Source organism: Protopterus annectens, chromosome 3.part0, assembly GCF_019279795.1.
Source record: "Protopterus annectens isolate FY-2018-M chromosome 3.part0, PAN1.0, whole genome shotgun sequence".
Taxonomy (NCBI): domain Eukaryota; kingdom Metazoa; phylum Chordata; order Ceratodontiformes; family Protopteridae; genus Protopterus; species Protopterus annectens.
In genome coordinates, this window is record NC_056731.1 from 864,333,428 (window position 1) to 864,358,931 (window position 25,504).

The window sequence follows — 25,504 nt, forward strand, 5'->3', positions numbered from 1 at the left end:
TAGTTTCTGTATTATTAGTGGTGGCTATCTTAAACTTTTTCATTTTCTCCAGTCCGTTGGTAGTAAACAAGATTAATTTGAATTTTTTTGGATTTAGCAATAGTTCATGTTTGATCAGCCATGCCACAGTTGAGAGAAGGAAGTCCTGAGTTAGCTGTTGTAGGACAACTAGGGCTTTGTATGTGCAGATGAGGGTGGAATTGTCTGCAAACTGGACAATGGAAGCATGTTTACTAGTTGCATGAAGGTCATTTATGAGGATATTGAGCAATATGGGACCAGAGTGGAACCCTGGGGAATGCCTTCTGGTATGGGGAGAAAAGTGGAGATGTTGTTCTTCCATTTTACTGCCCAATGCCTACAGGAGAGAGAGCTTTTAAACCATGACAGAGATTCTGCATTTAGTCCGATGGAGGTATGCTGTCTTGCCATTTTTATATGGGAAACAGTATTGAAGGCCTGGGATAAATCGAAGAATAGGGCAGAGGTGAGGTTACTGATGTTTCTGTTATCATTTACAGTTGAACTGAAACTTAGAAGAGCAATAGAGGTACTGTGATGGAGGGAGAAACCATTTTGAGTAGGGGATAGGAGGTAGTTGTCAGTGACATACTTGAGTAATTGGGCAGGTGCACACTTCTCTAGTGTTTTGTATAGGGGTGAAAGAAAAGTTATAGGTCTAAAGGAGGTTAATTCAGTTGAATGCCCACCCTTGTAATGTGGGAGGATATAAGATTGGTTCCACAGTTTGGGGACATATATTTATTTAAGGCTGACCTCAGCTGTGAGTTTTAACTATTTTGGTCAAATATTATGAGGGGTAAATGTGTTTGGTTTCAGCTGGAGAAGTTTATATAGTACAGGTGGGAATGGGTTGACAGGAGAAGGTTTTGACATTATTTGAGCTAGTTTCTGAGATATTTTTAGAGATGTGTCAGAATTTTTTTAAGAGTAAGTTGACAGATTACATAAAATGTGTACCAAATTGAGAGGTAATGTTATAATTTTTCAGGTCTGTAGTAAGGGCAGGTTGAGATGTTTTTTCCCCCCAAGATTTAAGAGTTTACTTATAGAGGAGAAGAACATTTTATAGTTATTCTGGGAAATGTTTTGGATGTTAGTGTAATATGTTTTGTTTTTTTCTTGTTTTTTTTTTTTTTTTTTTTTGTCCAGGTAGATGTGTTTTTGACAAGACTTCTGGGTTGTCTAAAGACTTGGAAGTTTGTATGAGAGTTAACAGCTTTTCATATCTTCCATGCTTTGTCTCATTATTGTATTATTTTTTTTGTAGAGATAACCATGTGCAGGGTTGGCTTTTACTCTTTTTTCCAAAGTGGGGAAAGACTGTCTAAGACATTTAGAACAGTGGTATTGAAGAAGGATATGGCTTCATTTGAGGGCAGTGTAAATAATGGCTTCCATTAAATGGATTTAAAGGTAGACTTAAAGGTGTCTTTTTGAAAGGAAGACCTTTTATTTGTCTTGTTTTACAGGATATTATGTTTCCTTATTGCAAAGGTCATGAGAAGGTCACAGTGTATCTGAGAGGGTGCCACTGGAGAAGATGTTGTTTAAGGCAGTGGTAAGCAACCAATCTACTGTGGACTCTTTATCCCTTCTTTTATTGAACTGAGTAGGGATTGATGTTATATGATTAAGGCCATATAGATTTATAGGAGTGCTAGTCATTGTATTGTGCAGCATTTGTCAATCTATACTGAAGTGCCCTGGATTAAAGGTCTATGGAAGATTCTGGATATAGCCCAAGCAAATAATTCTTCAGTGGTGTCTCTGTTGTTCTCAGGAGGAATGTATATACCTACATAAGTTTTTGATGTTATCACGTTTTTATGGAGGGGGGCTGTGTGGTTTGAGAGATAGTGCTTTAAGCAGATTATGATAATTTCGCTTTTACAGGAGGATTCAGCAAGCTGAGCATGAAGCAGAAAAAGGAGAAGAAAACAAAAACAATTTCCATCATTGAATAAGAAAAGACAAAGGCAGGTGATTGAAACAAATGGACATAAGACTGCCATTAATGTATTATAAAGATGGGAAGCAAAGAAATAAAAGATTAAATGTCACCTTTGCTAAATTAAATAGGTTTAGGCAAAGTGGGTGTGGTTTCCCAGGGGTGGGACTGCAGAAACTTTAGGTAACTGTTTCTAATGGTGTCAACTATAACTACTTAATATTGCTAAGTTTACAGTGAGAAAATGTAGCATTAAACATACACTCCTGTTTTAATTTCCCCAGCAAATTTTAAAGATTATGCACTGTCCATTTATGTTATGGGTGAAGGTGATTCTGCCTCCTGAGACTTGCTTGTAGTCAAACTTGCTTTAACAGAGCGAGACTTGTGGGTGTGTCCTGTAGATGAGAGAGCCAGGGCCAAAGCATTTAAGATGAGTGGTGTAGAGCAGTAATATGTATCAGATATACAGGACAAGGTATTGAAACCACAAGTAATCAGCACAAAAATACAGCAGTTGAAGTAAAAAGTAATAATGAGAAAATTAGGAAACACAAGAGAGGAGAGAGACTGCAGGAATACAGTATAGCCACAGCACAGTATGCCACAGAGTATATAAATATTGTGACTTTGCTACCTAGGGCTGACTCGACTAGTAGACTTTGTTAAAGGAAAGTTTAGCAAGTATAGAAGTAAACATGACATCAAAACAGAGAGCGGCGGTTGATGTAGGAATGTGGATTTTCTGCTTTGCTATGCCAAGTGAGACCAGAAAACTTAAAGGAAATAACTATTCTTCACATTTTTACACGCACACATATATATATATATATATATATATATATATATATATATACATATATATATATATATATATATATATATATATATATATATATATAACACACATTTACAGCCCTTTTTGTAGAGAAGAATCTCAGAATAGGATCATAACACATGTATATATTCACTAATATGCTGCAGTAGAACAGGAAACTCACTTTCAAAAACACACTACTTTATGTAAATATTGTCACAAACAGTGGCTGGTTAATTAAACATGGAACACACTACTATAGTAATAAGCAGCAAACACTTAGCACAGCTGTTTACCCAAATTATATAAGTTATTACAACAGCAATCATGAACTAAATAAATCCACTAAGTACAGCATTATCCCATTAAATAATGGTGGAACACAATGCGACAGACTATAATATTTCATTAAGAGTGATAACTATTAAACCAGCAGACACAAATGAAAGTTTACATGTGGAGACACACTCCATTGTATACTTAAGAGACAACAGTGTTATCAGGGTTAGATATAGTACACTTAACAGTTCAATCTCAAGCATGAGAAATATCTGCACTTCATATACATTTAATGAAGAAAACCCTTACGCATGCTTTACTTGTGAATAAAATCAGAAAAGTAACCCAGAGTGGCAACTACAAATGCAGGGGGGAGAAGAATGGTTACACCACAGAAGCATGCAGTGCTATGGTCACCAAAAGGGACTGAGAATAGTAATGAGTAAATCGTCAGCTGGCATGAACAGTCTTGCAAGCACACAATGATCCACATGTGCAACCAATAAATATACAGATCTTATCACGGGACTGAAGGAATGGCAAAGCTGGAAAAGTTTACCACACAGAGGACAGCTGTGCTACTACAGACTCTACATACACATGGCATGCATATCCTTAACAGGGGAAAGTGGATAATACCTTCAAGGAAAAGGTATGGCAGGGACTGGCACAGGACACCAGTGCAGTAGGTGGCCATAATAGTTCAAAGGTTCATAGGCTCATAGGAGATTACTAGGCTAGCGGCCCTAGAGCCCTTACAAGCTTAGCTACATTAAACCCAAGTTGCCTCATTTGTCCTTGATTAGATGGACGTAATTCGCAGACCGAGTCTATGATTAACACTGACTACCCCTGTCCATAAGGGACATGGGTGCCACCACTAGGGTGAACAACAAAGTCTAATGACTTCTCATCTTCTCTTTGTTGATGATTTAAAACTGTATAGCTCAACAGATGAGGAACTGAAAGCACAGCTGCAGGTTGTCAAAACTTTTTCAGATGATTTTAGAATGTCATTTGGTCTTGATAAATGTGCAAAAGCAACCTTTAAAAAGGGAAAACTGCAACACCAGAAAAACATCAGTTTGGGAGAAGAATGTGATATAAAAGAACTTGAGCAAGTGAGAGCATATAACTACTTGGGAACAAATGTGAATGAAACTCAGTAAGGAATACTTTAGAAGACTTAAGTTAATCCTGAGAACAGCATTGACATCTAGGAACAAGATCCAAGCTATAAATCAATTTTCTCTGCCTGTCCTAACATATAGTTTTGGAGTGACTGACTGGCCCCAAAATGTGTTGGGTAGATTAGATATTAAAACAAGAAGGATGCTTCATGCTCAGCAAATGATTTATAAAAATTAGTGTATACCAAGATTATATATTCCCCATTCCGAAGGAGGAATGGGCCTACTTGAAATTGATTACATGTATAAATCTGCACTCGTGGGACTCCACACATATCTACTGACCTCACAAGATCCAAATGTAGTGAAAGTTTTGAAACATGAGGAGAATAAATCTAAGATGACATCTCTGCTTAATTTAGCAGAAGCATATCGACGTCAAGCAGGAATGGAAATCAAACCCGAAGTAGATAAAAAACAGGCAGCAACTGAATGTGCTAAAAAACAAAACAAAGAATATAAGGTGAAGGACCAGATGAGAAGGCAAGAAATGTGGAAAAAACATAAATATAGTTTTAAGTATAGAAAACTTCTTGAAGAGCCTCATGTTGATCAAGAACGAATGCAGGAATGGTTAAGGAGAGGCGAGTTCAAACCAAGAAATGAAAGGTTAATATTGGCAGCCCAAGACAGTGGGCTATGTACATGCTGGTTTACAAAGTCCATTGAACATGTGGGAGAAACAGACAAATGTAGGTTTTGTAAAACCGAATTGGAAACATTCACACACCTTGTTGCTGGTTGCGACATACTAATGGCAGAAGGACTGTATATTGAAAGGCATAATAATGTGGCAAGACTGTTGCACTGTGGATTGTGCAAACATTATGGTATCAAAGTTGCTGAAAAATGCTGGAAACATGAGCCACAAAGCATCATGGAAAATAATTAAGTTTATATCACATGGGATAACCCATTACCAACAGATGCTAGAAAAATGGATATAGTGGTCCAAGAAAAGAAGACAAAAATAGCATCGATCATTGAAATCACCACACCCAGTAACTATAGTGTCTTGCATACAGAGAGGCACAAAGTCATAAAACACCAGGATCTGCAGGCAGAAACTAGAGCAATGTGGAAGAAAGATACCCAGACAGTTCCAATAGTAGTAGGAGCAACGGGTCTTATAAAAAAGAATTTAAAATCATATTTAGATATGTTACCAGTCCATGTAACCCTGTACGAATTGCAGAAAGAGGCATTACTGGACACATTCCGGGTGTTGCGAAGAGTACTTTTGGCTGACATCAAAGATTGAAACAATACTAATTTCATGAACTTTAATCATACTTTGACTTAGGAATGGGGTCCATTCCCATCATGGTATTAGAAACCCAAAAGATTTGGAGAAATTAGAAAAGGGTGAATTTGCGGTCTCCCATCCATTTGTCCAGTTTGTGAGTAGCTGTATTACAGTAATACAGGTGCAATGCAGGATCACTGATATATTAATGCATGCCAAGATCCAAGCACAGGAAATGCCCAGACATATTTACCACTAGGAGTGGACTGCCAACTCAAAGGCATCTCATGAAGGTGAAGGAATTTCTGGTATCCCTCATTGGGGAAGATGAGACAACTCCAATACCTGAAGGTGGGCTGGATGTGGAGTCTGTGCTGGAGGCAATTTCCTGAGAATCTGTAGTGGCTGCACTAGAAGAGAAGTAGCCTGTGCCATTCTTGTAGGAAAGTAGCTTGCAACTGTGAATGGTTTACTCAGAGAATCATATATGCATATCTATTGTATAGGGGCTGCAATAACTACTATGTACAGCACATGGTACATATGTGCAGCTACTGGTAACGTAGAGACATAAGACTCAACTACAGCCCAGGCAGCCTGAGTTCAGGCAGCAGCTGGAGCACTTGGCAGCACAGACAGGGAGCATGGGCATGCCTGTCTTGGGGGTGAGTGGCCACATTTGTGCAAACTTCATAGTTAATCCCCATAGGGGGCAGAATTATGGCTAAATCTCCAGTGGAGTCATAGATGACATGCCAGTGTATCCCACTGCATGCCTTTCTCTGAGACAGGTGGCTGTCAGGAGAAAACACTTATTGGGAGATGTATGACAGTGCCCCCAAAAGTCTTGATCTCCTCACTGGCATGAAACATGGGTCATAGTTCGTCTGGAAGTTGCTAAATCAGGTTTGTTAGAGATAGTCAAAAACCACTCGACTCACCACAGCAAAAGGAATGATGGCAATATAAACCAACCATCACTATAAAAGCAGAGAACTCAGTAAAAATGTAAACCGCACTTTAATAAAGCAGAAAAACAATAAAACAAGGTGAGTGCTTTCACAGTTAAAAAGACCACTTCATCCAACCAACATAAAACATGGGATAGACTGACCTACTTAAAGCAATATAGTAACCAACCAACATACACCAACAAAGTCACATGTACAAAATTCATTCAGAAAATACAACTCCATACATAAAACGGTGACAAATCTGATCAGTGCTTCAAATAACGTGCCTTAAGTATCGGCTGAAGAGACAAAGCTTCATTCAAGCCAGGAAATCTGTCGTCTTGCAAACGAACAATCCATTTAAATTCTAAACACTCAGTCTTGTTTTTTATGTTACCACCTCTTGTATTTTCACTGATTACCTCTAAAACAGAAAACTTAATATCATGACTAGATCCTAGAGCATGCACATGTCTTGCTAGAGTGTTGGTACGTTTATCCTAACTTTAAGCACACAATTGGTCTTACCAATGTAGAAACAATCACAGGTAGAGCAATGAGCATAGTAAACAGCATTTCTTGTCTTGCAATCTGCGTAAAACTTAAAAAGTCAACAGGGGATGCTCAGTCGAACTCTTTACAAATATATAAGCACAGGCAGCACAAAAGCACAAAATCTACAAGGAAATGTCCCCTTATGAATCAAGCAAAAACTGTCATATCCAAAATGCTTATATCATAATAGTCTCTTCAATGATTGATTGTTACGAAATGTAAACTTGGGTAGAGGACCAACTAAATCTTTTAAAGAATTACGAAATGTAAACTGGAGCATCTGGAGCATTTCTCCCCAGGCCTCCGCTGAAAACAGGCTCTGTGGAACCTAGTCGGATTTTCCCGGTCAACAAATGATAAATAAATAAAAAATAAAAAAATAAATAAAAGAATGATCAGCCATCAACACTGGCCAATTTTCCTTAACAATATGGCATACAATTCCAATATTGCTAGAACCTACAGTTCTAGTCGTGCATGGGTAACCGAGCCATTTCCTTTCTTTAAAGAAAAGATCATCCATTCTATATTGGGTGGTATTCCTAGCATATTAAAACATACCAAAAATTTTTATGTGATTTATATGCTTGGTTCAGAGATCTTGGTGACAGTGAAGATTTGATATTTGTCACTCTGGATATCACATCACTGTTTGCTGTCATCAAGAATTAATATGGGATAAAATGTGAGGACATTTTTTACATGCTGCAGTGACTTTTCTCCAAACACAGTAATGCTTGTCTGTAAGTTACTTTTGAACAAGTGTTTTAGCTGTAAAGGACTGGTGTGGCAATGGGTATGGTTTGTGCCAATTCATATGCAAATCTTGTCTTGGCACAATGGGAACGTGACCATAGTTATAGTAACAACCCGTTTATTCAGAATATCAGTTCTTATAGATGTTTTGCAGATGGCATCTTTTTGGTTTGGAAGGGTACCCCAGAAAGCCTTACTTCTTTTGTTGAATTCCTTCACACTTCTAATACTGATACTTATTTTCTGCGATTCACTATGAACTGTTCTAAAGACTCCATTGATTTTTTTAGATGTTACAGTTAGCAAAGATGGACTAGGTAAATGTGGCTACTAGGATCTTTAAGAAGCCATGTAAGAAGAAGAATATGCTACATAAAGCCAGCATGCAGCCAATGCACATTCCCAGGCATGTTGTTAAAGGCCAATTACTTAGAACTTTGAGGCTTCACAATGATGATCAGACAGCCAGACAGATGCTGAGCTGTAGGTGCAGTTTCTAACAAATTCACGTCTCGTGGGTACTCCTATAGGAAGATACAACATGCTGCTGATGAGTTACTTCCTTTGAGTGAGACTAAACCTTCTTTTGCTGAATGGGATAGTGGCACGACCCCTCAGAATGTTAGTCATGGTACTTCACCAAGGATTATTTTTACATATTCTAGCAATATTGGAATTTTATGCGATATTGTTAAGAAAAATTGGCCAGTGTTGATGGCTGATAATTCTATAAAAGATTTAGTTGGTCCTGTACTCAAGTTTACATTTCATAAGAATCAATCATTGAAGAGACAATTGTGCTATAAAAGCATCTTGGATATGACAGTTTTTGTTTGATTCGTAAGGGCACTTTCCCTTGTAGGTCATGTGCTGCCTGTGCTTACATATATGTAAAGAGTTCGTTTGAGCATCCCCTGTTGACTTCCTATATTACTTTTAATTTTTATGCAGATTGTAAGACAAGAAATGTTGTTTACTATGCTCAGTGCTCTACCTGTGATTGTTTCAACATTGGTAATACCAATCGTGCTCTTAAAGATAGGATATTTGGGCACTTGAATGATGTTCGTAATGGTAAACTTACCAACACTCTAGCGAGACATGTGCATGATCTAGGATCTAGCCATGGTTTTAAGTTTTTTGTTTTTGAGGTAATCAGTGAAAATATAATAGGTGGTGACATAAAAACAAGACTAAGTGTTTAGAACTTAAATGGATTGTTCGTTTGGAAGCCAACAACTTTTCTGGCTTGAATGAAGCCTTGTCTATTAAGTCGATACTTAAGGCACGTGTTTGAGGCACTGATCTGATTTGTTACTGTTTAATGAATGGAGTATTTTCAGAATTAATTTTGTACATGTTTCTTTGTTTGTGTATGTTGATTGGTTACTAAACTGTTTTAAGTATAGGTCGGTCTATCTGATGTTTTATGTTCGTCTGATGAAACAGATTTTAACTGCGAAAGTGCTCACCTTGTTTTATTGTTTTTCTGATTTATTAAAGTGACGTTTACATTTTTACTGAGTTCTCTGCTTTTGTAGTGACTATTGGTTTATATTGCCATCATTCCTTTTGCTGTGGTGAGTCGAGTGGTTTTCATTTTGGATTCTCTTGTTTGCTTTACTGTTCGACCTTTACCTGCATACTGCTCAGTTTTTCCTCTTGTTAGAGATAGTGCATGAGAAAGAGGCCTTGGAAGCAGCTGATAATAAACAGTGAGAAGAAAAAAATGTGGAAAAAAGCAAGATATGTATGTACCCATAGGCTATGTCTATGAATGTCATGTAATAGTCTGTGTGCTACATGGTGGTGGGTGTCACAAATATGATCCAGCATTGCCACAGGTATGTTACCTATATGCATTTATAGGTTCCACTAGTAGATGCAACATCACAATAAGTTAGAACATGCCTGATGACAATGAGTCACTGGTGATGGTGGCATATGTAGATGGCACAGTCTGATAACAATGCCACTGTCACCAATGCTAACAGTGGAGGGCACACCCACAACACCCACAACCGAGATGATTGTGGAGGTGCAAGATGAACCTCTGGCATCCCCTCTGTTCAGTGAAAGATGTCCTGTCCACATCAGCCCCACCCCAGTTACACAGATGTTACCACCACAGACTACATTAGAGATGCACACCACCTCTAAGATGTGCATACCCAGCATGGGGTAGAGGCAAGTAGATGGATACTGCCACCATAACAACAGCACATCCTCAGACCTGGTTGTCACCCTTGATATTATTCTTCAGATGTGCAGGTTGGTGATCTAGGTGCTGACAACCACTACTCACACCATGTCAGAGATGTCAGAGAGGCAAAGTGCACTTTGTGGTCTACGTGAGGAACTGCAACTGCTTCAGAGACTATGGGACTATGGAGCATCCTTGGCACTGACTTAGGATTTCAATTACTAGCCACAACAGCCATACTCCACAGCAGATATGCATTGCACAACCATTGACCAGGCTTACACAGACTGCACACATACCATTTTCAAGACAGCTTCACCATCCACGGCTACCTCCAAACCTGACAGTGGACATTCTATGGTCATGGCAAATGTTACTCCAGCTTCATCTTGGACACACACCACTAGAAAAGTCAATCATGGTCCTATAGTACATGCACACAAACAAATATTTCAAGCACAGGCAATAATGCCCTACTAGCCTGTCTATATACCAGAACAGTTGTTCCCATAATAAGTGCCCAGGCTGTTCTTAAAAATATCTAAACTAGTGCTTGCTTTAATGTAATTTAGTAGTCCATTCCATGCATCAGCTACTCTCTCAGAGAACAAATTAGTACATTTCTCACTCCTATAGAATTTTCTACATAGGTTGTCTGATGATTCTCTACTAATTTTTGATAACCCTAAACATTCCCAGAGGTTGTTGTCTCTAAATGCCCTATATACCTGAATACATTCTGCTCTTAAATATCTATATGAGACACTGTACAAGTTCAGATATTTTAGTCTTTCATAATAACTTAAATTTTCACATCCATGGATGCCTTGGTACTCTGTCAGTTTACTCATGCTTTTTTCTTATGAGGTATCCATATTGTTATTCCATACTCAAGTTTCAGTCTAATATAACTAACAAACAATGACGTCATTATTTCTGATTTCCTAGACTTTATAAATCTTTTTATACAACCTATATTTCTATAACTATTATTAACCAATTGGTTGATATTATTAGAAATCTCAAAGCTGAATCTACCCCTATACCCTGGTCATTAAATGATTCTACTGTTTCAATCACTGTGCACTGTATTAAGTATTCACCTTTCAGTTTATGTCTCCCAAATCTCATATGCTTAGTTTTTGATGTATTATCAGCATTTTATTCTCTTGTGCCAAAATAGACAATTTAGTCAAGCTCTTTTGCAGGTGTGCCCTATCTGTAACACATGTAATCAGTTTACCCATATTCAAGTCATCTGCATATAGGCTGCAGAGCACCTCAGATGAAAAAGACAGAGCTGAAAGATACAATCTAAACATGTATCGGACTAGGATAGAGCTGTGTGGGATACCCTAACTGTAACCTTGAATGTCACCTGTCAAATTGCTGTGTGATATTTGCCATGTCCTATTTGTAAGCCATGCAGCTATCCATCTTATCAAGAATACATCAATACCTAGCTGTTCTAATTTATTGATCAGTGTTTTGTGTATGACCCTGTCAAATGCTGAAGTTAAATCTATATAAATGACATTACAGCACAATTTTTCATTCACAGCTGATATTATATTGTTATAAAACATCATGTTACTGGTGGAAATGGATCTATTTTGAACATATGTATGGTGATATATGGTTTCAAGTCCCAACATTCCAGTTCTGGCGATAATTTATCCAGTATGACCTTCTCCACTAATTTTCAACACCATGAAAGTAAACATATGGATTTGCATGACTCTGGGTTTGTCCTGCTTCCTTTTCCCCTTAAAGACAGGTATAACAAGTGCATGTCTCCAATCATGAGGAATCTCACCATATTTGTACGACCTAGTAAATGACAATTATAACGGTACTGTGCTCTCAGGTCATTATTACTAATTTTGTCTCCTCACTGTGCTTTGTTTGTATCCAGTTTGTATAGTTCCTTTTCAATATAATCTAATTTGATTTCAGTATCTGAAGTTACCTGGATGTCACTAGGACAATTTATCACACCCCTTTGTGCAGCCAAACTGCTTTGCATAAGATTTTGTAAATATATCTATAGTCTATAGTGTCTGAGAATAAATTTTAGGATCAACACACAATTTATCAATTTATATGTCTTTACTCCTACCACATCTTATGTATTTATAACATGGTTTTCTTTTATGTTCAATATCTTTATGTAAATTTTCTTCAAATATTTCTTGATCTTGTCTCATACTGTGTTTAATTTGTCTCTCCAATGTGTTTATTTCAGTTTTCAAAGTCGTAGTTTCACATCTTTCCATTTCTTATATTTTTTTGTCTCTCACCTTAATAAAGTATCTTGTTGTTATGGAAATATATCCCCCTGACATTTTATACTTGATCCTAATGTTAAACATTTTTTTTTGTATTCAATTTCTCTTTCAAAACATTTTGCATTCCTTCTGTAGTTTTTCCATCCAACACATCGTTCCAATGAGTTTTACATAGTGACTGTTTTGCTTCCATATAATCTGTCATTAATCTTCTGTGCATTAGTTTAGGTTTCAGATTGGCATAATTATTTAGCAAGAAATTAACCTGTATAACCCCATGAAAACTACACAAACTTAATATGAAGTAATAGTAATTTCTTTAGGAACACAAACAATGTATAGGATGGTCCATTCCCTGGTAGGCTCACTTTCAATCTGAAGCAATTGTTTTCCCTGAACATATATTGTAAGTAATTTCCTTACTAATGTTGTTGAACCAATATTATTTCAATCTGTTTCTGGTACATTTAAGTCGTCAGCCAACAATATGTTCTTTTCTCGTGGGTTTCACACAATAAATGTATGAATTCCTCTGGGTCATCAGCACTTGACTTTGGTGGTCTATACAAACAATTGTTATATGTTCCAGGGTTGTTTTTATTGGCACAGTTACACAATCTACAGTATTGGTGTTATCACTGAACATGTAATAATCGCAGGTCTCATAATCTTTAATTTCTCTCATAACCCCTCCACCAGATTTCTTTGAATGACTATTACAGTAAATGCATTTATACCCTGACAGAACTGGTTTGCAGTCATGCTTCACAAACAATAACAACACTTTTAACAATGTTTCACAAATAATAACAACATCAATCTTATGGGAATATAACAAATTTTCCAGTAAAAACACTTGAATTTTAATGATCCTAGCATTAACAATCAAAGATACATCAACTGTTGATATCTGTAAGCTGTTATATTTTTAACCTGGCAACATTTTTTTCTTGTTTTTGTCAAATATTGCAAAATAGCTACTGCAAATATTCACTTCCCTGATATTGACAAATGCATGCCATCCTGTCTAAACACATGTGCCCAAAATTAGGTTTGATTGCTCTATACATTTCCATTTTTTTTTAAACTGGGTATTTTTTTTTCATGTAAGGTATTTAACCAAAAACACTTTTCATTCACAGTGATCTGACTTTCCTTTCTACATGTGATTGTGAACATCCCAACACCTATACAAGCTATGCTAAGAGGGCTGTAAATTCCCTACTAACAGCAGAGAGCCCTTGAAGATGAGCTAATTTGTACCAACATGAGTAAAAACAGATCCATACTGCCTTACATTAAGGCATTCTAAGGCTTGTCTCATATCCTCTATTTTTGCTCCTGGCAAGCACAGCACTATTCATTGAAATAAACCACAACCAGTAAAGATGAATCGTAGAACCACAAACTGAAGACCAGCAACACAATGTAATTGTAAGTATCAGTTACTCTAATAACTGAGTCTCCAATTACAAGAATATGTTTTTCTGACCAGTTCTAAGAAGTCTTCATCTTCTAATTCAGTAATATCTGCTCTATCGGTTGTTAGAAATGAATGATCCCATGCATTTTATTGATTATTATATTTGCAAGCATACATTTCTCATCCAGCTGGCTTGCACATCCACACCTTGAGTAATATTGTCATCGTCTCTCTTTTGCCTGTTTTTTCTTACAGTAATATTCTTCGATCTATCCATGTTCAATTTTAATTTCTTCTTTCTCACCTGCCCCTTGCCTCTTTTTTCTATCTTCTCTTTTGGAAAACAATGATGCCTTCTTCTGTTGCCTGAAGGTTTTCTGGTAGAAAACTTTTATCATTTCCTGTAATCTGCATGTTACATAACAGACCAGTGTCCTTTTCAGTATGCATTCTCTTTGCTTGGCACACATTAATCAGTTTCTTTTTCTTCCTTGTTATTTGTTGTAAACTTCTTCCCTTCTTTCATTGCTCATTTTCTATTATATGCTCTGAATATTCAGACTACTGAATGCTTGTATCCAAAATTCCAAAGTTGACAGTGGTAGTGGTATTATCTCTTTTAATAGGAGTCGAGCTTTGCTGAAGATAGACACTTCTTTTGCTAAATGTATTCTATTTGCTCTTTCCCTAACGTTATTTATCTCACCAGTTCAGTTGTTAACATATGTAACAGCTGTTCTCCAAGCTGTGCCATTGCATAAGTGCAACCACTATCAGTAAGTCTATATTTACTACTAATAATGGTAAGCAAATCATCCAGCTTTTAACATGAGGAACACAGACACCAGTGTAATCAAGTGTTACATTTAAACACACATAGTATTTAGTATACTGTACAAGAGATGTGTGCTCTTTAGCAAATCATTAATGGCATGCTCATTTAAGGAATCCATTTTCAACTGTAAATGAATAAAGAATTCTAAAGAAAGGCACAATCAAAATCAGTTACCACAGAATTCTCAGAGATTTTAAAGCAATCTCTATGAGGAAAATCACACAAACAATATGGAACTAAATATTAAATTAAATAGCATAAAGTTGTTGCTCTGACCTTAGCAGTCGTGAAAGTCGCACAAAAGCTAGAAATACTTTGCATCATGTGTAAATGCACACAGTAGCTTCTGCTCACTATCACTCACAATCACACTTCTTTTTAAGATCAATAAATTACAAACCGACACTTTGGTAAATCTTCTTCTCTGCAAGCAATCCATTTCTTGTTACAAAGAGGGAAAAGCAGTGGTAAAATGAAATATAAATCAAAGTAAATCTTTTCTTACCAGACAGCTGCACAATTAATCACAAACCAATACAGCACTGTTTAGATGAGCTTTTGATGTGATAGTACAATGCCCTCACTGTCCCCAGTATCTCTACAGTGTGCACCACCAACCCGTGGCTGTTTAAGGGGTCACGGATGCCAACAGCCTGCTAGAATACTACATAGGAGACCACATTAGGTTTCTGTATGTGCAGCATGCCTTCAATGCAGACACTGTGGAGCCACAAGTTATATCCAGCCAGCATTCCACCCATGGAAGCTCCACCCCATCACTGGATGAGGTGGTCTCTGACTCTTCGCAATCTTCTAGCTGTGTGAGTATCAACTGCATTCACCACCTATGACCCTTTCACTTATGATGGGTTTTTTTGACCATTGTCACTGTGCCCACCCAAACCTGTTCAAATGATAACTGTGCCCTGCCACCCTTCTAGATTGTGTGGGTATGGTAATCTCAAATGCACACCATGGCCAGTCAATTCATGGTAAGGCATAACATGGTTGTGTTACTGCATGCATCAGTTTTATTCTATGTTTGTCTTATCATGGCCCATGGTTGTGGAGCAGGCACCACCTCCTTTCCAGTGCCATTACTTATTTTGTCTGCTTCTGCTTCACATGGGCTACAACTCCAGCTGGTTTCTCTAATGATTTCTTACCTAGCTCCTCTCAGCCCACTGCTGCTACAGGTGTGTCAGGCACTGAGGCACTGCTACAGAGTCCCCACACTGTAACTGCTTTCATAGCACCATATTATGTTGCATGGTGCAGACCACAATGATTTTGCTGCAAGTTCTGAAGCATACCACAGTGTTCCACCAGATGTATCCAAGCAGAAAAAAGGGGGGTCTTCAGAACTCCAAACACGTTTGACAATGTTACTTGTCTGTGGCATAAGTGCAGTCTTATATGCCATCTCTGCCATGATTTGGGGGGCTGCTGATGAGGGTTCTAAATCACAGTGCTGCAGTATCTTTACCATCATCCACAACACACAACAGTGAATACCATTATGAGTGATCTGCTAACAATTTTATGGGACCAGACTATCAGGGGCTTCATGGGTGACACTGAATATACCTACAAACTAAATGACCCATTTGAGAGGTCCTAAACTGCAAAAGAAGACGTTTTAACTTAAGTTATTAACTCAAACACTTCTGAGCTGTACAATATCCCATCTCTTGCTGCCTACACAAATCATTGCATTCAACATCATTGTTTTTAAAAATCAAGTTAAAAAGCATAAACCAAACAAATGTAAATATCTTGTGAATTGTGAACGCTATTACAAAGATGCAAATAGCAGTGTTATCAGTGAAGTCTGTTTTTCAGTGGTAATAGTCATTCACAGTTTTGCATCAATACTGCAACACAGTATAATGCATACAAATCCATAATTATGAGGGGGTGCTGAAAAGTTCTAAGCCTGACCTAGAAGGGAATGATGTGGAGCCATGAAACTTACAAGTTATTCAACATATTCACCCAGAAGTTCAACACACTTGGCATGTCATGTCTGAAGTTTCTGTATCCCTGCCAAAAAAAAAAAAAGTCTGAAGTCTGGTCACTGAAAGACTGCTCTGATGCTGCAGTCACCTCAGAATCACTCAAAAATTTCCACCCTTTCAATGTTTTTTAAGGTATGGAAACAGGAAATAGTCAGATGGAGCAAGATCTGGTGAGTAGGGTGGATGGTCTACGCACTCAGACCCCAATGTTGTCAAAACATCCATCGTTTTGCCAGCCTTGTGAGCAGGTGCATTGTCCACAGCTTTCCTCTCCTTTTTTCTTTCAGTGCCTCCTTTAATCAGTACAGCAAGTTACAGTAGTATTCTTCATTAACTGCTTGGCCACTTGGAAGATAGTCAGTCATTATAACACAGTTCTGATCCCAAAACACTGGGGCCATGACCTTTCCTGCTGACTTTTGGGTCTTGAACTTCTTTGGCCCTGCAGAACCATTGCATGGACTGTTGTTTAGTCTCAGGATCATAGCAGTATAACCATGTTTCATCAACAGTAACTACAAATAATGAAAAAGAACACTGCAATGATTTCTCCTAAACCTTTTCTTAAAGGAACACTCCGGGCTCAGTCACAATTTTACTCAACCACAAGTCTTCTTCATTCCCTATAAACTGATCCCAGCCCTCAGCAATTACCAAAATGCACAAAGAAGTTTGTCACTTGTACATTTCTGCCTTTCCCAAGCGTAGGGCAGGAAAGCCCATCCCCCATTCTTTGCTATCGCATTCTTTCTAGTCTAATTGGTCTCCACCTTGCTGACGTACCTTCGACATAGTCAAAGCAGTAGTTCCCTCTCCAGCTGATCCTCCCACACTGTGACATCACCATTATCTAAGTCAGCCTCTATCAGTTATTATAAATTACAGTGTAACTTGTTGTGGAACTCTATTCCATCGACTGTTTCAGTCCGGAGTAAAAACAACATCGGATCAAGTCTTTTCTCTAGCAAAACTGCAAGCCAAGTCCCTTGCGAATGTTCTCCTTTTACTTAAAGATTTTTCGGTAAGTTCCCTTAATTATTTATAATGCATATAAATTTCTGCCGCAAAAGCATTCATTTATTTCTCTGTTGTTTTTTCTACTGATGTTCCTTTACATTGCCCTTCGTTGTGAAATCCATGCTGTATATCGGTCTCCTAAAAATGCCTTTCATCGGCTTAAATCTCTGTATGCTACTGTAACGTTACTTCCTTTCCCTTGCGTCACACATAGCCATTATGCATTCCCATAGTATAACGTGCCTTAAAATAGTGCCCTCAATCCTCTACATTGTTTTTTAAGTTGCCTCGCACATAGCGACTATGCCTTCTCACAGTGTAATGTGCCCTCACTCCTCTGCATTTAAAAAAAAAAAATGAAGCTATTTCAGCATTTATTATTTATTTATTTTTTGTAAATCACATTGCCTGTCCCATCTTCTGTTCAGCATTTATTATTTATTTATTTATTTATTTTTTGTAAATCACATTGCCTGTCCCATCTTCTGTTCAGCTGGTCGTGGAGTCCTCACAGACGTAAAAAAGAAATGAGTGCATGTCTGTGTGTGTATGGTTGTAGAGTGTGTTTGGTTATATGCCTGCATGCATGTGCGTGAATGTGGCCGTGAAAGCAGTATGTTTGTGTATTTTAATGCAGAAGTGTTTGTGCCTGAACAAGAGCGAGCAATATATGATAAAATGTAAAGTTTGTGCATGTATGTCTGTGTGAATGCATGGAATTATGTGTTTGCGTGAATGGAATAGAACAGTACACTCGTGAATGCAGGATGTAAGGTTATGAATGCAGGAAAGGCTGTGTATGCGAGAGTTTGTTTCCGATGCATGAGTGACTGAATTTGAGAATGAGTGTGTGTAAGCAGAATGTGTTTGTGTGTACGTGTGTATGAGAGACGGCGGGGTATCTGGTTAGGCTGCCAGAGACAGGAAACGCTTCATTAATATTCATTTTTTTTTTTCATTGATCGAAGCATTGTTATCAACGCCATGTTGCCAAGTGTAGAAACAGCTGTATGCCCGCTGCACTCCTGCCGATAACTTTGTGCTTGTCCTAATAAAGTTATTCCCACGAACAAGTGCAGCTTTCCACATTTAAAAGAGTAGACTAAACTTTTTAGACATTGGAAACTGTGAGAATCTTGTATGCTTATTTGGGGTTCATAGTTTTCAGCTTTTTTTCTCATGGGTGTTTGTTACTTGCTGATGGCTCATGGAGCTGCTGGCAGAGCAGAGGGCTTTACATCTCGAGCTGTAGTAAGCTGATCGCTTACAGTATGTCGATCGGCTTATTACTGTGGAATTATTATTTTATTTTTTTTTTTATTTCTTAGACTTTGTTACTTGCTGATGGCTCATGGAGCTGTCGGCAGCTGCCATTTCACAAACGTTTGTGGTGTATTGATAGTTCTGGTTACTTCAAGAGAATTATTAGTAACTTTACATTTTCCACTTTACATTTCAGCAGTAGTTCATCCGTCATTTAGCATGCAGTTCCAGATAATAAGTACAAATGTTTACATTTATTTATTTGTTGGTAAAGGGTAGTATTTATTTTCAGTATGTTTGTAGAAGGTAGATCGCCTTCCATCTTTACTGGCAGTACTTTAAGACTATGCTTGTTGACTGATTTTCCTCTTCTCTTTGTAGAATAGCAAGTTAAATTTCAGATTGCTTTTCCCTACATACACAAATGAAGATTTAGAGCCCATTTTTGCAGTTGTAGGCCTCCGTCATACTGTAATGCTATCAGTAAGCATAATGTATTTTATTCTGCACTTTTTGTCTGTTTTCCCTTCATAGTGGCCGAACTTTGGTTAAAAAGACTATTTCACCATGGGGAGGAGCACACACAATTTTAAATTTGACAATTTTGGTGTGCGAATTTGTACTCCTATTAAAAATAGAAAATTCATCTTGAAATTGTTTTGCATTTCAGATAACTGTGGTTGTTCTTCATAGACACCTTCTAAAGCTGTAGTGGCCTTCCTGTCTCTAAAATTAACTGTAGGTAGGGGTGCAAAAGGCGTTTCTGTATCCTTCCACTTTGTTTTTACTAGCAGAACTAATGACCCACAGAGTATTTGAGGAGCCCACAAGTTGAGCACAGCAAATATCTGCACTTCTCCTTCTAGTGGTAAATTTTGCGCTTGTTCTGCATTTCAAAAGAAACTGGTGCTTTATAAGGGTTTTTTTTTCCTGGTTTTGTAGAACTCTGCCTGGTTCTAAAATTGTCAGTACTGTACAAGAGCTTTTCCCTGCTTGCCCACTCTACCTGTTTATGTTCAGCAGTGGCTGGAGAGTATGTGAAGAGTATTTCAGCAGCCATAGGATGAACATGGCAGCGTATGCATGGGGAAAGTAGATGACTTAGCTATTGCATCACTGTAGCCTGGTATACATAGAAAAATATTTTTATTTATTTTTGTACTAATACTTTATTGTCTGAGTTAACTCCCATTAGGCTAATGGCCTCTTTGCATGGGAGATGGTATTCATACTGAAAAAGGATGAGTGAATGGCACAAGCTGGCAACTTTTTATTTAAACATACTTGGAAATTCACATTCAGATCCGGTAAACTACAGCAGCCAAGTGAGTGGTTCATGAAATATACTTATGTACAAATGGAGAAGTACATCTGCAAAGAATTACCACAAGTAATTCAATGAAGATTTTGTAAAAGAAGGCACTAGGCAGTTTTTGCAACTCTTCGAAGTATTACCAGATTTCTTGGAGTAACAGCTTAGATGCCCTGTGTCTTCCGTGTGTGGATCTCAACAAAACTTGCTTATGTGTAGGTTAATTTATGGGTTTATTGGGGATGGCTGAATATATGGTACCCAGGAGCGGCCTTAGGTCAACTGGTGCCATAGGCAAAAGGGCACCATGGTACCCCCCACCACACCACCCAGTGCCCCCATCCTGGTCTACCTACACCAAATAAATACTGGAAAAGTGCCCCTACTAAAGTGGCACCCTAGGCGGCCACCTAGTTGGCCTATGCCTAAGGCCGGCTATGTCTAACTCGGCGGTAGACTGAAGTTATTCATTAAGGACAGTTAGACTGTATCTGCATGTATTTCCCGTCTTGCATCTCTAAGTACTTTTAATAATATCTTTGAATCCCTGTTAGCTTAGATCAATTAAACTGATTTTATGCTTGTCATAGACGGACTTTAACGAGGATTGTTTGAACTAATTACAGAGCCCACACATTGTAACCCTTCTCCCTTCAATAGCACATTTCTGAACATGCTGCTTATTAACTCCCTACACAGGTGCCCTTTATGTCCAGTATTTCCTAAAACACCTGTTCACCACAACATATTTGTCTTAACTTTTGTCTTTAAATGTTTTTTTTCATGTCAACATTAACCATGTCTTCCTGTAGCTTACCCCAATCTTTACCCATCCAAACCAGCAGGAAACTCTTTTTGATCTATACGTTATTTTAAATAACTCTTATCTTACTAGAAATCTCACTAACCTTAGCTATTATTCTAAACCCCTCACCTCTTTAAAACTACCCCACTAGTGATTTTTCTTTCCTTTTATTGATTCTTTCAACCTAATACTACCCCTCTAGTGATCTTTCCCTTTCAACCTATTTCAGTATTTGCAAAAAAAAAGTGTGTGTGTGTATATGTGTGTGTGTGTGTGTGTGTGTGTGTGTGTGTGTGTGTGTGTGTGTGTGTGTGTGTGTGTGTGTGTGTGTGTGTGTGTGTATATGTGTGTGTGTGTGTGTGTGTGTGTGTGTGTGTGTGTGTGTGTGTGTGTGTGTGTGTATATGTGTGTGTGTGTGTGTGTGTGTGTGTGTGTGTATATGTGTGTGTGTGTGTGTGTGTGTGTGTGTGTGTGTGTGTGTGTGTGTGTGTGTGTGTGTGTGTGTGTGTGTGTGTGTGTGTGTGTGTGTGTGTGTGTGTGTGTGTGTGTGTGTGTGTGTGTGTGTATTTGTGCTGCCCCCTAAAGATAAGTTGCTCTTAACAGACATAAAGGGTTATGTGATTTTATTATTACTTTTTAAGAATACGTTTTTTTAGTAACATTACATACATTTTAAATCATAATGTATATTATTTTATGACTTTACACTAGTTGGATTATTTAGTCATGTGTTTCATAATTGAGGACGGTGCCTTTAAATGTTTGAATATTTGTGTGATGTCATTTACTAATTACTATATAAATAAGCTGGCAATGTTTTTTACTTTGATTCTGATGAATTCCCTGTTACATGGGGATGAAAGTGCTCAATCCATTTAAAATTTTTCTTGAGAATTAAATGGATTTTTTTCAAGTTGGTTGGTGTCCATTTGCTGCTTGCAGTGTTCTTTTTCATTATTTGTGGGTGTTTTTTAAAACTGTGGTTGCCCTTTTTGGTGTTATCAATAGTAACTAGTCATTCGAAAAAGTTGGCACCAGCTCAATAAAAATGCAGCAAAATCAACTTGGAAGTGTCCACTCGACATCTTTTCTCATTGGCATTCAAACATTTGGTCACCCACTTGGCTGACAGCTTCTCATGAATTATAAACCCAACACATTCCATGGATGTCGTTGTGGCACAGTAATTGTTTTCGCTAATATTCACCAATCTGCCAAAATCAGGTCATGGATATGGTCAACAATTTCAGGAGGTGGCACCATTTGAAGCCTCCCACACCTGGCTGCATCTTCAGTCTCAAAATCTTCATGTTGAAAGTTTGCACAGCACTTCTTCACAGTTGAGTAAAGAAGGGCACTTGTCACTCAATGTTCGCATCATACATTCATGGATTTCCTTTTGAGTTTTCTTCTGCAGAAATAGGAACTTCATGATGGCTCAGAGATTCACACTTGAAAATTCCACACTTTTCATTAACATGGTTCAATCAATGATCTGAAACAATGTCAAAACATAGCATTACAATTCTGCAAATTGACACTTTACAAGATGAAATAACCCTCTTCCAGCTAAAGAGACAAAATAATGCTTAGAATTTAGAAAGTTTGTTGGGCTTAGAACCTTTTAGCACCCCCTCATATGTTTTTTCTCTACAGTTTTACAAACTACTTTTCATATCTTGATATCTGTTTAACCTAGACATATAATTCCAGATTAGACTTGGGCTTTCACATGCCAGCAAGAATGCCTTTCTAAGACCTCATTTACCGAGGTATTTTACAGAAATGTGAAATATTATTTTTATTTCTTTTCTCCAAAATCATTCTATGTTTCACCTAATGCAATGCAATAATTTAGTTTGTTTGATTCTGGAAATATTCGTGTTATATGGAAATATAGCGTATGTTCATAATTACCAGTAAACAACTAGCAATATCTCCAGTACAGTGCATTATACATGGAGTGACAATACCGTTTTTGTCTTCTACCATGACTTTCACACCATGCTATTTAATAGCATGTACCATTCTCAGTTATGAAAATATGATTGTAAATATGGAAACGTGAATAACATGGCAAACAGTAATCAATATGTCCACTGCAGGGCATCCTAGATAAAGAAATTTATTGTGATTTTGTTACTTATAACAAACTCTTTCTTATATTTTCTTGTATTAACTGGTGAATCACTTGTTTAAGGAAGACAGCCCCTAAAAGCTGTCAAGATGCCATAAGAGGCTATTGGTATTAAATGGAACAATACAAAAAGGTGTTGTAGCCAAGAATAAACAGAATTGACACAATCATTTTAAAAAGCAGTAGGTTGCTTCTTTGATTACAAAATGCAAAGGGAGATATTTGACCTTCAGTTATTAAAATCAGTTTCCCATTCCCATCTGTATTCTTATTGCACATAACTTCATTATTTGTAGGCTGTACGAAAGCTAACATGTAGAACACAGCTTACTCTTCCATTTGCAAAGGAGCATTGGTTAGATATATATCTCCTTACAGGCTTCAAAAACAGAAAACAGCTCCAAGTTACAAAAGCACAAGAAGAGGATCGGTATCCTGTCCAAATGATTTGATTAATATTGCTCAGGTAAAATCACAGCCTAGCAACAAGTTTATCTATGGAAATGAAAATACCAAATGTCAATGTCTCTCTCTCTCTCTCTCTCTCTATATATATATATATATATATATATATATATATATATATGACTGTATGTGTATGTATATATATATATATATATATATATATATATATATATATATATATATATATCTGCTACTACTAGTTGACCCACACACATGTTGCTGTGCTAATGTCAACAGACTTATGTCCACAAAAACACAGTGACATGCTAATGCCCAGGCTTTGAGGTTAAACATCATCACATCTCAGGCCTCCCTATTTCTTCTTGACTTCTCTTTTCCTCCCTTTTCTCCAGCTTCTCAGTATTTCCTTTCCCTGTTGTATAATCTGAGGTGAAATTATTCTGTCTGTATCTCACCTTTACCTTCTGAACTATTTACATCAAAAATAAATATATTTCAAGGCTGTCAAACATGATAATGTACTTCAGCTGCTCCGTGTTCAAATCACCACAGGTAAAATCCAATACCACTTCCTTGCAAGCTATAGGTCCCCCTCTATGACCCAGGAAACCCATACCATGTATTTAAACTTACTAGAAACACTAACCATCCAACCCAATACTGTATTCATGGGTGACTTTAATTACCCTACTACTAATTGGGAATCCTATATGACACCAAACATGCATGCACAGAGATTCCTTGATTTTGTAAACACAAACTCCCTGGACCAGAGAGTCTGTACACCAACCAGGGGTGCAGCCATACTGGATCTGGTCCTCACCAATATGAGAGACTGCTGCACACACCCCTATTGTAATGCCTTCCCTGGTAAGGTCAGACCACAAAATGGTCTCCTTTGAAGTGAAAATAAAACCTGGTCCCCCGGCTAAACCTGGAATATTCAGGAACCATTCTAAGGCTAAACTCCTGCTATTAAGTGAGAACCTGGCAACATTTCAAGCCCCCATAAACCCAAAGAACACTGCTGTCTATACAGAACTGTTCATAGAAACCCTGTACAAGCATGTTAATAGCTGCATAGAGGCAGATATACCCATCAGGAAGAAGTACAGAACTAACTCAAAAAACAAGCCACCCTGGTGGAATCACAAAACCAATAGGCTATATAATAGGAGGAAGAAAATCATGGCAAAATTAGAAGGTGCAGCACCCAGCAGGATAAAAGCGCTCTCATCAAACTAAACAAACAACTAAGAGGAGAAAGAAAGTCTACCAAAGCCAAATATGAAGTTGAGGATATAGTTAATACACAATTGTGTGCAGAGCTCATTGTAAATGGAGCCACCTATACTGAGCCAGAAGATATAGCAAACCTCCTGGCTGATAAATTCACCTCCAGCTTTCCCTGTCTCTCCCCCTCAACCTTCCCTCAGGAAATATCATCAGATATAACTCCCCCTACTATCACTAGGGAACAGGTCTTTAATGCTGTCTCTAAGACCAAGAAAACTGCATCAATGGGCCTTGACAATATCCCAGGGTGCCTTCTAAATAGCATGAAACATGACCTATCAGGACCCCTGGAATTGCTACTTAACTGTAGCCTCCAAAAAGGCTTTGTGCCTCATGAATAGAGAAAGGCAACAGTCATACCTCTGCACAAAGGTGGACCATCTACAGACCGTGAAAACTACAGCCCCATAATTCTCACTAGTCTTACATGTAAAGCCATGGAAAGAATTATCATGGAGATGATCAGCAGAGATATAGTAAACCTCCAGACGCTGCACCCAACCCAGTTTGTTTCGTCAAGGGCAGATCATGCCTACTCAACCTGGTGGACTTCTTTGAGAAGGTCACCAAAGCAATGGATGAGTGCAAAATTGTTCACACTTTGACACAATACCTCACTTGGCATTGTTGACAAACTCAAGAGGTTAGGTACAAACCCATATGTCACCCGGTAGATAGCCAACTGGCTCACAGACAGGACCCAGGAAGTTAGA